Source organism: Salvelinus namaycush, chromosome 3 (genome assembly GCF_016432855.1).
Source record: "Salvelinus namaycush isolate Seneca chromosome 3, SaNama_1.0, whole genome shotgun sequence".
Classification (NCBI taxonomy): Eukaryota; Metazoa; Chordata; class Actinopteri; order Salmoniformes; family Salmonidae; genus Salvelinus; species Salvelinus namaycush.
The window spans coordinates 57,259,757-57,275,757 of NC_052309.1; the positions used below are offsets into that span (position 1 = coordinate 57,259,757).

General features: G+C 41.0%; 1 pseudogene; it reads left to right on the forward strand.

Moving 5' to 3' along the window:
• Nucleotides 1–551: 551 nt before the first annotated feature.
• On the forward strand, nucleotides 552–9,754 carry LOC120043939 (annotated as a pseudogene).
• The last annotated feature ends 6,247 nt before the right edge of the window (nucleotides 9,755–16,001 follow it).

A 16,001-nucleotide genomic window follows, 5' to 3' on the forward strand; every position in this document is an offset into this window, starting at 1 on the left:
GATGTAAATGTTTTACGTACAGATCTCATATTTTATTGAATCATTTTGTAAAATATTTTTTGACGTGGTTATTGGTCTCTCTGAAATGAAACCATCAAGTGATAGATTTAAAACATTTAAAAAAATGTCATTGAACAGGTTACTGTACAGTATTCTTCTCGTCACACACACTAAACTCACACACAACCCTTTGAACATAACGGTGCAACTTATAAACAGGATAAATTACAGATGAGAGGGATACATATCTACACCTATCTATAGATAGATAGACGGGAGAAATTATCACAGATTACAGCAATGGAAAACCAATGGCCTTGCACTTATAACAACGAAAAGTTCCTCAGGGGTTCTAAAGTGTTTGATTTGGAAAGAGGGAGGAGAGAAGGAGGACAGTGGGAGGAGAGAGAGAACAGGCGTTTCCAGGTGTATGTATGTCTCAGGTTTCAGTGTGAGAGAGGAAGATAGATAAAGGGGAGGAGTGAAGGCAGGGTGGAGTATAAAAGTATGAACACTAAACAGAGCAGGCTTTAGTGGAGGGCATTGAAACGATGGACGTCTACAAAGCACTCTGTTTGGTGACTCTACTAGTTGCCCTCTTTTCAAAAGGTAAGAGACGAGATTCCTGTTATTCCACTGCTTTCCTTCTATTGACTGGTGAATGGAGTCAAGGAGTTGGCCAGGTTATAGAATAATGTTGGTGGTGGGCCATATGGGCCGTATTGACTATTTATAGAATACAGGTATAGCCAATAAAGACAATCAAAGCCAACAGGATGTCATGTGCCTTGTGACACAGGGGAGAGACCTGTTAGACTCTTTTGGGCCTTGAGGGAGGTCCTGTGCCTAATTTTAAGGCAGAACGTTCACATTTGTCAAATATTTGTCTAAGACGTGAATGTATGTTGTGAGTGAGGTATAACGTGTCCTTAAAGACATTTATCAGTCTAAAGTGGAGCACCATGGCAATATAACTTGATTACACTGCAGAAGGGTCAGTGTGTTTTAGGGTTTGTGGACCAGTTGAAGTTATACATCTAATTTCAAAGCAGTAAGGAAAGTGAAGGGGGTGTTAGCCCAAGTTGTGTCACAGCCGGCCATGACCGGGAGCTCCCAAGGGCGGTGCACAATTGGCCCAGCGTCATCCGGGCTAGGGGACGGTATAGGCCAGCTGGGGTTTTTCTTTGACCGTGTTTGCCTCTGACACATTGGTTCCCATATCGAAAAAACAAAATGCATTTTTTGGTATTCATTTAAGGTTAGGGTTAGGCTTAAAGTTAGCAGTGTGATTAAGGTTAGATTTGAAATTGTAGAAATAGGCAGGGTTTATGGCTTTGTGGCTGTGTAAACTAGTGATAACCAGACATACAGTATTGGAGCGGCTGACTTCATAATACAAACTAGGCAGCCAGACAAATCCCCTTCAGGACTATATTTTGCATGAGAATTTGCATTTGTGAACAGCCTGAGAGAAAAAGCTAAAGCACTGTCTAGAAGAGATGTCTCTATTCTAAATAAAGACCTATTTGTAAATTGAAACATGCACCACATCTGCGGCCTGTATGACTGTGGTTTGTTCTTAGATCTAATACAGCTGTAAAGCCAGTATCAATGCGCCTGTAAAATGATTGACACTTGGTGCCCCTGTTCGTGCCACTGGACCTGATGTGAAAAAGACACACCTTAATTAGGCCTATCAGTCTTTCACTGACGTGTGTGTGTGATTGCCTTCTGAAGTGTTTGGAGAATTGAGCAAGACCATTGAATGGCTTTTTAACACTAGTTCAATTAGCATGTCAAGGAAATGTTGTGCCTTCCGCTGACAATGTCATATTCCATCTTAATGGAAACTTGTGTCACCAATGCAATGCTCGTCTGTCCTTGTCTTAAGGGCAGAGTACAGGGAGGATACTGAGGTTCCACAGTGTATGAACATTGGTCGTGAACGGCAAGTTGTTTGTCGTCACACAAAACAGTTGGATGGAATAGAACATTTTATATGTTCGTTATGTTTATTTTTTTACTGTTATTTTACCAGGTAAGTTGACTGAAAACACGTTCTCATTTACAGCAACGACCTGGGGAATAGTTACAGGGGAGAGGATGGGGATGAATGAGCCAATTGTAAGCTGGAGATGATTAGGTGACCGTGATGGTATGAGGGACAGATTGGGAGTTTAGCCAGGACACCGGGTTAACACCCCTACTCTTACGATAAGTGCCATGGTATCTTCAATGACCTCAGAGAGTCAGGACACCCGTTTAACATCCCACACAAAAGACAGCACCCTACACAGGGTAATGTCCCCAATCACTGCCCTGGGGCATTTGTTGTAGACCTGAGGAAAGAGTGCCTTCTACTGGCCCTCCAACACCACATCCAGCAGAATCTGGTCTCCCATCCAGGGACTGACCAGGACAAACCCTGCTTAGCTTCAGAAGCAAGCCAGCAGTGGGATGCAGGGTAGTAATGCAATGAACTTGTAGAAACAAATATCAGTTTGTAGATAAGTCTGATTTGTCTGTTTACCTCTTTATGTGTTGTATACATTCATTAAAAAACATGACCTGATTATAATTTAGTGGGTGGGGACTGAATGTGAAACCAGTCAAGCTGACAGTCACGCCCATAGAGCACCCAGAGGTAGGGTGCTCCTTTAGATTCACTGGTCTGAGAAGACAGAGGGGGTGAAAGTGTCATTATGACAGACATTTAGCAGTGGGCTTAATTTCTCCTGTCCAGTTCTTTTAGATTAGCTCAAATAAAGGAACGTAGGTGAGGCGAGGAAGATTCAAAACAATAGTGGAGGCAAGAGAAGGGTGATTGGGTGAACTATCCTTTTTAGACAAGTCTTAGAATACATTATAAAACATTACCAAGTATTCTTTCATGTGAAATCCCCATACAGTCCTACAGCAATGATGACTGTTTGTTGTGACCACGTTGCTTCCTTTGAATGATTGTGCATTTTGTCTTGTTCTTTGTTTTTCCAGATGAGCCGGTCTAAAGATGCAGTATATATTTCCTCATCCTCTTTATCTCATTCATAAGGCTTTGGCCCACAAACTATATTTATCTAGTATTAGTATGACAATATCTTAGTAATTCTGAGAGTAATCTATTGTCCTAGGTTGTTTTAATAGGTAATGTGCTAATTAGTGTTAAACACATTCTGGACAATGTTAAGTGGACAGTAGTATTAGGTAACATACACAGTGATGAAAGACGTTTTGACAGATGGCGTTTGGCTAAACAATCCAGACTCATAACAAGAAAACAGCTGAGATAGTTTGTTCACAGCAAAAGTCTGTATGGACACGACAGATAGACAGACAATATAAAACCAATGGTGTGAAAAGAGCTATAAATTACATGTTTGCCCACAGTGTGCCAAAACAAAACTGTTCAACTGTTTTCTGCTTCTCCTGTTTTTCAGTGTCTCACTCTCAGTTGGATGGTAAGTCCCCTCCTTTTCCAATCAAATGTCTGTTATTTTCCTAATTGAATGACTTAACCATGCACCTATTCACTGACTAACTAGTGAGCTTTAATCTCTTCACTTCCTGTGTGTGCTCTATTTTGTAATCCCTCGTCCATCTCTGTCTTTGTTAGTGTGTGGAATCTCTCCTCTCAACACTAGGATCGTAGGGGTCAGGATGCTCCTCCAGGGAGTTGGCCATGGCAGGCCAGTCTGCAGAGATCTGGCAGCCATTTTTGTGGGGGATCCCTTATCAACAAAGAGTGGGTGCTGACTGCTGCTCACTGCTTTCCCATGTGAGGACCCATAAAAAAACAGTGCATAATTCAATCAAATCTGTATTGTAGTATTTCTACAAACTGTCATAATAATAATAACAATAAGAATAATACATTTAGATTTTCATGTGATCACATAAAAGCACTATGTTTTTTGGGACAGTAAACAGACTTTCCTCTCCATGTTTTCAAAATGAGATGTGGGAAGTAAAGGAGAGTAATTCGTAAATAATGATAATTCTCAAATATTGCTGAGGTGGGTGCTACAGGCCCTTCAAACATTTAATACAATTCTAACTTCAAACTCTCATTTTCCCAGCATCAGTACATCAAATCTGGTGGTCTACCTGGGTCGTCAGAGCCAGCAGGGCTCCAACCCTAATGAAGTGAGTCGTACGGTCACTCAGATCATCTGCCAACCCAACTACAGCAGTAGTACCAACGACAACGACATGTGTCTGCTGAAGCTCTCCTCCTCCGTGACTTTTACCAACTACATCCGGCCAGTCTGCCTAGCTGCACCAGGCAGCTCCTTCTATGCTGGCACTACTAGCTGGGTCACAGGCTGGGGCACCCTCAGCAGTGGAGGATGTGAGTCCACAGATATAGCTTGTTTTAAGTACTACTGATGATGGATTAGAATTCTGAGAGGTCTTGTGTATTTTGAGGAAGCTCTTTTTCTTATGGGGTTGAATGTCTCCTCAGTGTACCTGGCCTCACCACAGACTAGAGCTGGGCGATATGGACAAAAATGTATACCGCAATAAATTACGTGAATTGATGTGATAACGATGAGTAGAACGATAAGTTTATAACATTCATGTGCACCAGTTTTTTTGGGATTCGCCTTTAAACAACTACTAGTTTGATTGTTGTAGCTATCAATTGTCCCATTAACAATCACCCATATTAGCAAACTTATTTCATTTCAAACTTCATATTGTCTAGTATAAGCTACTTATCGTAGTAAAGAATATCAGCAATACCTGTGATAAGTGGTTGGTGTCTACATTTTCGTTTTATCATCCCAGCTGTACCACAGATCCTACAGGAGGTAGATGTGCCAGTAGTGGGAAACAGGCAGTGTAACTGTAATTATGGAGTTGGCTCCATCACTGACAACATGATCTGTGCTGGTCTATCAGCAGGAGGAAAGGATTCCTGTCAGGTAAAATCTCTTGGGTATCCTTTTCCTTTATTACAGTGTCAGTCAATAACACATTGGACATATTTTCTGGACACAGGTTATACCTAATCCTAGACTAAAAATAATTTTCAATAGAGATTTCCCATTGAAAATAATTATTTGTCTGAGACTAGGTTTCATTGAGGAAACTGACCCACCATATTTCATAATTCTGTGAAAATTCAAGCCCAGTGACTGTAAATCTGTCTATGCATAGGGGGACTCAGGAGGTCCGCTTGTGAGCAAACAGGGTACTCGCTGGATCCAGTCTGGTGTTGTGAGTTTTGGCAACGGCTGTGCTCTGGCAAATTTCCCTGGTGTGTACTCCAGAGTTTCCCAGTACCAGACCTGGATCAACAGCCAGATTACCAGTGCCCAACCAGGCTTCATCACCTTCTCATCCAATGGGACTGACTCTGACCTCAATGTCACCTGCACTGCTCTGCCATCAGTCAGAACCACCACCATCCCCTCAACTACCACACCCGCACGTACGTACCTATAGCCTAACTTGTGCATATGGCTAAACCTTGATGTGAATCTCTACTTCTGTAATAAATCTGACTACTGGATTACTCCCTTTTATTTGTCTCTCAAACTTGTATCTGTCTCTTCCTCTGCAGCTGTGGTGTGTGGCAGCGCTAGCGCCTCTTTGAACTCCCGTATTGGTGGGGGAAGCTCGTTGGCGACAGCAGGCTTGTGGCCCTGGATAGCCAGCATACAGAAAAACGGAGCACACGTTTGCGGGGGCACGTTAGTGGCGGTGGACTCTGTTATGAGCGATGCTAGCTGCTTCTCCAGGTAAGTTAGCTTTACCTGTATTTCAAAGGGAAGAGCAAGTAGTTACAGTGGGGCAAAAAAGTATTTAGTCAGCCACCAATTGTGCAAGTTCTCCCACTTAAAAAGATGAGAGAGGCCTGTAATTTTCATCATAGGTACACTTCAACTATGACAGACAAAATGAGAAAAAAAAATCCAGAAAATCACATTGTAGGATTTTTAATGAATTTATTTGCAAATTATGGTGGAAAATAAGTATTTGGTCACCTACAAACAAGCAAGATTTCTGGCTCTCACAGACCTTCTTTAAGAGGCTCCTCTGTCCTCCACTTGTTACCTGTATTAATGGCACCTGTTTGAACTTGTTATCAGTATAAAAGACACCTGTCCACAACCTCAAACAGTCACACTCCAAACTCCACTATGGCCAAGACCAAAGAGCTGTCAAAGGACACCAGAAACAAAATTGTAGACCTGCACCAGGCTGGGAAGACTGAATCTGCAATAGGTAAGCAGCTTGGTTTGAAGAAATCAACTGTGGGAGCAATGATTAGGAAATGGAAGACATACAAGACCACTGATAATCTCCCTCGATCTGGGGCTCCACGCAAGATCTCACCCCGTGGGGTCAAAATGATCACAAGAACGGTGAGCAAAAATCCCAGAACCACACGGGGGGACCTAGTGAATGACCTGCAGAGAGCTGGGACCAAAGTAACAAAGCCTACCGTCAGTAACATACTACGCCACCAGGGACTCAAATCCTGCAGTGCCAGACATGTCCCCCTGCTTAAGCCAGTACATGTCCAGGCCCGTCAGAAGTTTGCTAGAGAGCATTTGGATGATCCAGAAGAAGATTGGGAGAATGTCATATGGTCAGATGAAACCAAAATAGAACGTTTTGGTAAACTCAACTTGTCGTGTTTGGAGGACAAAGAATGCTGAGTTGCATCCAAAGAACACCATACCTACTGTGAAGCATGGGGGTGGAAACATCATGCTTTGGGGCTGTTTTTCTGCAAAGGGACCAGGACGACTGATCCGTGTAAAGGACAGAATGAATGGGGCCATGTATCGTGAGATTGAGTGAAAACCTCCTTCCATCAGCAAGGGCATTGAAGATGAAACGTGGCTGGGTCTTTCAGCATGACAATGATCCCAAACACACCGCCCGGGCATTTCAAGGTCCTGGAGTGGCCTAGCCAGTCTCCAGATCTCAACCCCATAGAAAATCTTTGGAGGGAGTTGAAAGTCCGTGTTGCCCAGCAACAGCCCCAAAACATCACTGCTCTAGAGGAGATCTGCATGGAGGAATGGGCCAAAATACCAGCAAGTGTGTGAAAACCTTGTGAAGACTTACAGAAAACGTTTGACCTCTGTCATTGCCAACAAAGGGTATATAACAAAGTATTGAGAAACTTCTGTTATTGACCAAATACTTATTTTCCACCATAATTTGCAAATAAATTCATAAAAAATCCTACAATGTGATTTTCTGGAATTTTTTTCTCATTTTGTCTGTCATAGTTGAAGTGTACCTATGATGAAAATTACAGGCCTCTCTCATCTTTAAGTGGAAGAACTTGCACAATTGGTGGCTGACTAAATACTTTTTTCCCCCACTAAGTGCCGGATTAAAATGTCAGTCAGACATGATTCTAAGGAAATCTAGTCATATAATCTACATGTAGATTTTTGAAGGTGCCATTACAATAACATTTAGTGACACTTTCCTTTTCAACCCTCATGCAAAAGGTTAACCAAGGTTAATTAGTCCGACGTAGGACATTTGTACAGTCCTTGTGCTAGTGAAAATCATTTTAGGGACATGGGAACAACACTTTACATGTTGGGTTTATATTTTTGTTCAGTATACATAATCCATACATTTCACATTCATAAGCAGTACATATGAATTTAATTAATACTTATGTTAACAACTACAAGTAAGGAAATATCAACTTGCTACAATCATAATTGCATTCAAAATGATGACAACATCCATACTAAAGAGTTAGACGCACTATGCCGAAATCGCGCCTTCATTTGTCTAACTTCAGTTTGTGATAAAACAAGCAGTCATTGTGAAGAGAATCATTGTACCTTCTAAACCACCGTGCAATATATTTTCCATAACCAAAAATATTGTACATTCAGCTGTTTGAAGCTGGCGTAAAAAACTGAAAGTAAAAGATGCAAAAACCTTGAATAGATACATAGCATACTGTCACGATCGTCTTTAGAGAATGTGGACCAAGGCGCAGCGTGTGCAAAATACATCTTCTCTTTATTATGAAGATGAACACGAAACGAAACACTTATACAAACTATACAAAAACAACAAACAACCGTGAAGCTACAAACGAAAGTGCACACACAAGCTACTTACGTTCAACATAGACAATTCCCCACAAACAGCTAAAGCCTATGGTTGCCTTAAATATGGCTCCCAATCAGAGACAACAATAACCAGCTGTCTCTAATTGAGACCCAATTCAGGCAACCATAGACTTTCCTAGATACCTACACTCAACCATAGACACAGCTAGACTTCTATACTAAACATAAACCCAACTACTCTAATAAACCCCCTAAACTTTACAACCACCCTAGACACTACAAAAACACATACATTCCCCATGTCACACCCTGACCTAACTAAAATAATTAAGAAAACAAAGAATACTAAGGCCAGGGCGTGACACATACATACAACATATCTACCACTTCTTAGACTTGCTTTCGACGGGAATTAAATTTCTATGCGAATTTGGTCGGGGCCGCCCAAAACAATTCTATATTGTATGACGGGTGTCTACCTAGGGAATAACACATTCTTCATAACACATACATAACCCCTACATATCACATTTATAGGCAGTGCATAAGCATTTCATAAGACAGCAATCAGAATGTAGAGTTTAGTGTCCCTCACTAAACACAACTCATTCCATCTCTCCAGCCAGCCCAACGCCTCTCAATGGACCGTGATTCTGGGTCGTCTGAAGCAAAACGGCTCCAACCCTAACGAGGTAACCCTGAATGTCATCAACATCACCATGAGCAACTTGACGGGCAACAACGTGGCCATCCTCCGACTGGCTAGCCAACCCAAGTTGTCTAACTACATCCAGCCTATCTGTGTGGACCAGGGAACCAGCACCTTCAGCAAAGGGACTAAGTGCTGGGTGGCTGGCTGGGGCACTGGCCAGGGTGGGGGTGAGTGGATGGACAACTGTCTTTGTGTGTTTGTTAGAAATGTGCCTGTTCAGTAACAAGCTCTATAGTGCCTAGACACTTGTGTAGATCTGAAAGACTTGGAAAAGCAATGGAAGTACTGTAGGTCCACCTTTCCTTTGATAGGACATATTGCTTACACCCTATCCAGGCCTCTCAGATGTACACACATGCCAAGGGATTGTTTCCGGAAAGATACAACCTTAGGAGTATGGGTGAGTGTATATTGGTATGATAAGTAATAAATTCTCTCTTTTTGTGTCCTCAGCTGAGCAAGTCCTGCAGGAGTTCCAGACCTCTGTTGTGGAATGCGTGAATGTTTCATCTTCGGACAACATTTGCACCGGACCTGTGACACTACTGCAGGTATGGCATAGTTGATCTATAAATCTGTCTTACTATTTTGCACATAACAGTATGACCATATTAACCCATATTTTTCTCTGCTTCTCTCCTCATAGGGTGATGTGGGTGGTCCTCTGATGTGTAAGCAGGGCAGCTCATGGTTTCAGACTGCTGTTTTGACTCTCGGCGGCACCACCAGCACTAACGGCACTAGCAAAGCACAATTGAGCCAGAGTCCTCGCGCCTCCCCCAACCAAGTCTTCACCAAAACCTCCCACTTTAAGGACTTCCTGACTTCCACATTGGGAACCTTACTATTCCCCGCGACAACCATTGCTGCCACGACCCCCTCAGCTGGCGGCAGTGGAGTTTCCTCGGCCCACTCCTCCTTCTCACTCTTCCTTGTCCTCTTCTCCCTCTCCTCTGTCCTCCTGTTGGGCTGGGATTGACGCTAAGCAACCCCATGGCAACCATTGACAAGCCCTTTCTGTAACTTCCAACCAATCAAAAGTCTATTTTTCTAGCAATTAATCAATTTCTGTCAGTGACTGGCAGTGTGTCAAAGCCAGGATTGCTACTTTGAATTCAGGGAGCCTTCATCTCCATTCACTTGAATGATGAATGTTTACAACTTCCCCTTTGTTTATCTTTACTATGTCAAATTCAAGCAGTGATATATATTTTTGCTGTCACATTTTTTTTGTATCAGTAACATTTTCTGGACAATATTTGTTGATTCATACAGCACTGTTTAAGTTGCAATATGCACAATTTTCTGTTCAAAGCTGTCTGGGCATGTGTAACAGTGTTACATATTAATATCCAGATGAAAATGACTGTAGTAGCACTTGGCTTTCTCCAAAGATTATAGTAGTCTATTCTACAGTATCTGTGAGCCAAAATGGCAAGTAGCCTACATGCACTGAACTATTAGATAGTCATACTGCACTTTACTGGACATGTGCCATGGATTATTATATACTTAACAAATCACAATGTTATGATGGTTTTAACAAAACTGTTAATTAAATAGCTCTAATACTTAGTTCTAAATGAATTGAAGACTTGAATCCAAAATGCTGCCTGTCGAAGGTATATTTTGTGTTTCATCATGTTTCTAACTAAGCTTAGAATATAATTGTATGTTTTAACAATTATCTCTACCCTATGTAAGCAGGGTAATACTTTATTTTGTGTACAGAAATGTAAATGATAAATTACAATTTTTTTAATGTTCATGTTCTGAAAGCATTTAGCTAAGATATTTTGCTTTACTTCAAGAACCTGCTCTATGCAGGAAGTAGTCCTAAATGTCAGTGAATTAATACAATTCCATTTAAAAAAATGTTTTTTTTTGGTAAAACAGTCAAATGAGTAAATGTATGGTTGCTTTGTGTGCCTTTGTCTAGTCAACTGTTTGTAGAAAAAAATATAATCAAAATTGATAATGTATCATATTTTCCTATAATTACTATTCTCATAATATCATCATTTCTTGTAGGGTTGCAAAATTCCACAAACTTCCCGCAAATTTCATACCCTGGCTGATGTAACTCAGCCAGACTACAAAATGGTTTTCCAGAATTCCTGGTTGAAATATTCCTGGAATTATTGGGGGGGAATCACAAAATCGTGAGTCCTCCAACCAGAGTCCTATAAATCTACCCTAATTATCCACACTAATCATGGAATTGTAATGACAACTGTCCAATTGTCATGAACTGTGCACCAAGTTTAAACTGCGACGTACAGTATGGTCTGCGTTCCATAATGATTCAAATAGGCTACATGTCCCAAATTATTGCCCAACTTGTAATACGTTGGCCTAAAGTGATCCACTATTTCTAGCGATCCTCAGGAATAAACACACGGATGTGACAGATGAAAGGTAAACTAACAATGGAATAGAATGATGCAAAATATAAGGAAACAAACTAAAGTGACAGTTATAAATGTATGTGGGTATAACTGACAGTGGCTACCAATTAGTGGGTAATATTTAACACAATACAAATTGTAAAACACACAGTAAAAAGTTGAGGCATATAAATAAAACATTCTATAAATCATATGAATTCGGGAGGTTTGGCGCAATACTGTCACACCCTTGTGGTTGTATATAGCTATTGTATGTCTCACGATACAACAATGAATAATGTTGAACTAACAAACACCAAGGGATACGTTACAATTTACAATAAGGAACACCTTATGAAACAGCTGTGAAAAACAATCTGGCAATATTTTTCATTTAAATACATAAACGTTGATTTTCTTTGGTACATGTGTGTCAATTTACTTTCAGATTTTTTTGTACACTCACTTGGCAATCAGACTGAAATACTGAATTCTGGTGTGTGGAATAGAGAGGAGCTGGGTGGTGTGTGGATGGGAAGTTCTGCCTGTCACTTCTTTCAACAGGTAGTCAGTCTTGGAAATTGGACTCGAAGAGGGAAAATGCAAAGTCCAGGCGCTGCTGTCCTCTTTGTTCTGAGTGTTTGCAGTTTTAGTGTTTTTAGCTAATCTGTGCAGCTCACATTATGTGCCCAGTATGACAGTGTTCTTGCTCTTTCTTAGCAGATAGTGACAACATGACAATAACAGTAGCTGATGTAATGAAAAGTTGGAGGGTGGTTGGTAATGGAGGACATCAGGTGGATCAATGTCTGGGTGTTAGGCAGAACCCCTAGGTCCTGGAGAACAGGAGCAGGGAAAAGGGTAGGAGAAAGACGTAAACAAGCAAACACACAGGTTAAAGAATGATCAGTTATGTAAAAATACAGTTATTGAATGATTTAATTTAAATGCTTGATTAGACATGCAATAATGTTAATTGCAGACAGAAAAGAAAGGATACCCGTCTCATTTTTTGTGTCAGTGGAGATGATAAGGTAGATAAGGGATGGTCCTTGGAAAAGACAGAGAGATGAGTTGTGAGAGAAACTCCAGGGTGGTGTCATGACCACTGGAGTCATATACTGTACCTACCTGGTAGTGGCGGTTACTTAACGTGACCCAGTGGTTAGCCTTGAGATTGACTATTTGGAGAAACCACTGGGCCAGTGTTGGTATTGCTGACAGCATCGTGATGCCGCCCACCATGAGAATTCTATGGCACGTTATGTCATTGTCAGCCATTTTTACCATTAATGCAAGTTAGTGCTAGTTTGACCACCAGAGGGCATCTTTGAGAAGCATTTGATAGCCTTCAATATTGGCAGAACTATAACTTTAAGTAAGAACATAGTATATGGGATTGATTTTAAGAAATGTAGCTTAATTAATTTGATTAATATTATGGTGTTTATATTCCAAGAAAAACGAAACCCTCGCGGTTTCCGTTAGGAATGGAAAATATGGTGATGTACAACGTGACGGTCGGAAGTAGGCTACAGTACTAAGAGCATAACATTTCCACACCCTAATTGTAGTCTAACCCAGGGATTCTCAACTGGGGGGTTGATCGTGGGAGGACTTTAAGGGGTCGTGGGACTTGTGCAAGAATATAAAAAATTAAATAAACAAATATTTTGAAAGGTAATCGCCACACCAAAACATTTATTTTGAAAGGATATAGCCTCACTGCATATTGTTGCTGATTTTCACAACGTTATCCCTACACATAGGCATGGGTGCACTGAACCACTTATTGTTGCTGACTTTACACGTGCAGCCTGAGCTCCAACGCCACTCTCCAGAATGTGATCAAGTGTGTCAACTATATCAAAAAAAATTCCACGAAAAGCAGGAGTTTCCAGGCCTTCTGCAGTGAAATGGGAAGCGAGCACCAGCAGGTGCTTTATCATGGTCCGCTGGCTTTCCAGGGGTAAAGTGTTGGGTCGCTTTTATGAGCTTCGAGCGGAGATTGCTGCGTTTCTTTCGGAAAACAAGTCCGCTCTGGCCGAACATTTTGATTGTGAGGAATGGCTCGCATAGGTTGCCTACCTGGCAGATATTTTTGATAATCTGAATTCGCTCAATGTGTCAATGCAAGGGAGGGGGCACAATCGATTTGAACAGAGGGACAAAGTGGATGCCTTCAAGATGAAGCTTACCGTTTGGGCAAATCATGTTTCTAACGGGAGTATTGACATGTTTCCCAATGCTGATTTCGAGATTCAGAATCTGATCAACAAAGCGCACGGCGACATACTGAAGAAAAAAAACGTTAAACAGCATCTTGTCAAGCTGCAGGGAAAGTTTTGCAACTACTTCCTGGAGGAGAACAGGAGACAAGACGACTGGATACGAGATGTTCATTAATATTATGGACTGGTTTTGATGTCATCCTCTGAGTCTGATAATGTATTACACCCCACTCCTGAACTGGTCTCCTAATGAAAATGTCTTATTCCCTTGAATATATATATATATAATAAATGTTATAATAATATAATAAATGTTTTCTCAGTTAACATGGCTGTGTAATGACTTTCTTTAATACCATGAGATAGAGTCATGGGCCTCCCGGTCGCTCCCGGCACGGGTATTGAGCCAGCATCTGTAGCAACGCAGTTTGCACTGCGGTGCAGTGCAGTGTCTTAGACCACCGCGCCACTCGGGAGGTCCCATCCACAAAGTGTTTAATGCTGATCAATTGCCTTGTGTCATGTGTGCTCCCTCTCCGGTCTCCAGGCTGCTCATTATGGCGCGCACCTGCGTGTCGTCAGACTCACCTGGACTCCATCACTTCCCTGATTACCTTCCCTACATATGTCACTCCCTTTGGTTCCCTCCCTAGGCGTCATTGTTTCTGTTTCAGTTTCATGTCTGTGAGGTTAGTGGTCCTTGTTTTGTATTATGTTCCGTTTATTTTATTAATACTCACTCCCTGAACTTGCTTCCCGACTCCCAGCGCACATCGTTACACCTTGCACAAAGTATCAGGGTTAATAATAATAATACTTTTCCCCCCCTGGTGGTGACCTAACATAATCGTTTGTGGTGCTTTGGCTGAAAAGCATATTTGAAATCGTACACTTTGGTGGGATAAACAACAAGATTACCTTAAAAATGGTATAAGACACATGTATGTCTGAGGAATTTTAATTATGAGATTTCTGTTTTGAATTTGACACCCTGCACTTTCACTGGCTGTTGTCATATCATCCCGTTAACGGGATTGCAGCCATAAGAAGTTTTTAAGTGTGCCTTGAATTCTAAATAAATCGCACAGTGTCACCAGCAAAGCACCCCCACATTACAACACCTCCTCCTCCATGCTTACGGTGGTAAATACAGATGCGGAGAAACAAAAATCAAAAATTTGGAGTCCATACAAAAGGACAAATTTCCACCAGTCTAATGTCCATTGCTTGTGTTTCTTGGCCCAATCAAGTCTCTTCTTATTATTGTTGTCCTTTAGTAGTGTTTTCTTTGCAGCAATTTGACCATGAGGGCCTGATTCACACAGTGTCCTCTGAACAGTTGATGTTGAGATGTGTCTGTTACTTGAACTCTGTGAAGCATTTATTTGGGCTGCAATTTCTGAGGCTGGTAACTCTAATGAACTTATCCTCTGCAGCAGAGGTAACTCTGGGTCCTCATGAGAGCCAGTTTCATCATAGCGCTTGATGGTTTTTGCAACTGCATTTGAAGAAAATGTAAAAGTTCTTGACATTTTCTGGATTGACTGACCTTCATGTCTTAAAGTAATGATGGACTCTTTGCTTATTTGAGCTTTTCTTGCCATATTATGGATGTGGTCTTTTAGCAAATAGGGCTGTATTCTGTATAACTTGTCACAACACAACTGATTGGCTCAAACACATTAAGAAGGAAAGAAATTCCACAAACTAACTTTTAAGAAGGCACAGCTATAAATTAAAATACATTCCAGGTGACTACCTCATGAAGCTGGTTGAGAGAATGCCAAGAGTGTGCAAAGCTGTCATCAAGGCAAAGGGTGGCTATTTGAAGAATCACAAATATAAATTATATTTTGATTTGTTTAACACTTTTTTGGTTACTACATGATTCCAAATGAGTTATTTCATAGTTTTGATGTCTTCACTATTATTCTACAATGTAGAAAATAGTAAAAAAAAAAAAAAAAAAAACTTGAATGAGTAGGTGTTCTAAACTTTTGACCGGTACTGTACATTAAATGTAAATACCTGGGAGGCCTAGAAAATGGCTCCATAAAGGGATGGCTCCGTAAAATAACAAACACACAAAAAATAAATAATAATATGCCCATACATATTTGCTTGTCACATATACACATGGCATATGCTTGGGTGCCACCTTGACATCTCATTGCCTCAAATGAATGCTAGAACATTGGTAGCCAGGATTAGCTATTTGTATCTAGTCTCCTAATAATTGCATAACGGTGCAAGTTAGACATGTTATTTTTTGTTTGGATGTAAGCATGTTTCTTTGTTGGTCCTGTCAATGTTGAGTGATCACACATGCCTCAGCACACATAGAATGTTAATTTGCCTGCTTGGAAATGTGTGCTAGAAGTGGGGATGTTTCATAGTCAGAAATACTATCTTAACTCATCACCACCAATACATTTTTTTTTACAGAAAACCACAGAAACACCACTGCAATATAGGCCTACACTAAGATAAAAAGGTGCTATCTACAAACGAACAGGATTCTTCCACTGTCCCCATAGGAGAACCCTTTTTGGTTCCAGGTAGAACCCCTTCTGTGTCTAGGTAGAACCCTTTTGGGCTCCATTCCACA